We start from the raw sequence: 1,217 nt of genomic DNA on the forward strand, positions 1-1,217 counted from the left end.
TAATTAACATTGGGGAAATTTTACATGGAATGCTTTTCTTTCTTCATCCATCTCCTTTTTCCTTTGGAGATATATTCTTAACAAGCTACCCTTTGATGATATTTTTAAACTAAAAGGTCTGTGGTGCACCTCTTTTTTCAATGTTTTTATGCTAATGAGATATGGTATGCTTTAGGCCAGCATTTTCATATAAACTGGTTAAATAGAAATTCTTTTAGTGACTATCTCCTTAGCTAGAGAGTTACTGCTTATGTGAGTACAAAATTAGCATGTTTTCCTTTGGTTGTGCTTTGGTTTATTTGGGTGGCTAGGAATGATCATAAATATCAAAATCTAGGTTTTGCTCCAACTATGATGGTATCTCACATACTTGCTTATTTTCATCGGGCTTGCATTTTTGGTTTGAGTGGTGGTATGTCTCAACATAGGGTGGGTTAGATGGCCAGTCTGATTAAGTGGCTACCCCCTCCCTTGGTTTGGATCAAAATTCATATTGATGGAAGCTAAGCTTCCACTAGGGCTGGTCTTGGAAGGGTTTTTCGTAACCACTTTGGCCAATGTAATTGTTTCTTCGCATCACCGTTTGTTGCCTCTTCTCCTTTGGAGGCCGATTGTTGGGCTTTTTTACTATCTCTGCATGTTGCGATCTCCTGTAATTTCTCTAATTTTATTGTTAAGACCAATTCTTTTACTCTTTATAAGGATTTTGATATGGCTTCGATGCCCAACTGGAATCTCTTATGAACTTGGAATAAAATTAGAGAGCTTATTCATAAGTATGACATATGCATTCATTTTTCTCACATTCTTCATGAAGGAAGTTCCCTTGCTGATTGGTTGGCTAGGAGAGGTAAAGGTGCAGGATTTTTTTTTGTTTGTTTTACACAAACACAACATTCAAAACATCTTTTGTTGGGAGACTCTCTGAATTTACCTTTCCTCAGAATATGATTATGGATTATGGATTGATGCATCTATTATTTTATGGATTACTATTATTTTTGGTTGAAGATGTTGGGTGGTTTCATTAAGTCCCTTGTTTTCATATTCCATGGTTTGGTTAATTGGGGCTTTCTGCTTAAATTTGGTATTTGTTGTGATATTTGGGGATTGAATGCTGGCTCCCCTCCTGCTATTGGTCTAGTTATTATTTGCCGTGTTAAAAATTGGAGAATTCTGCCCAGGTCTGAGTGTACTGGGTGGGTCACAGCCTGCAT

Source organism: Phalaenopsis equestris, unplaced genomic scaffold (assembly GCF_001263595.1).
Source record: "Phalaenopsis equestris unplaced genomic scaffold, ASM126359v1 Scaffold235849, whole genome shotgun sequence".
Lineage (NCBI taxonomy): Eukaryota > Viridiplantae > Streptophyta > Magnoliopsida > Asparagales > Orchidaceae > Phalaenopsis > Phalaenopsis equestris.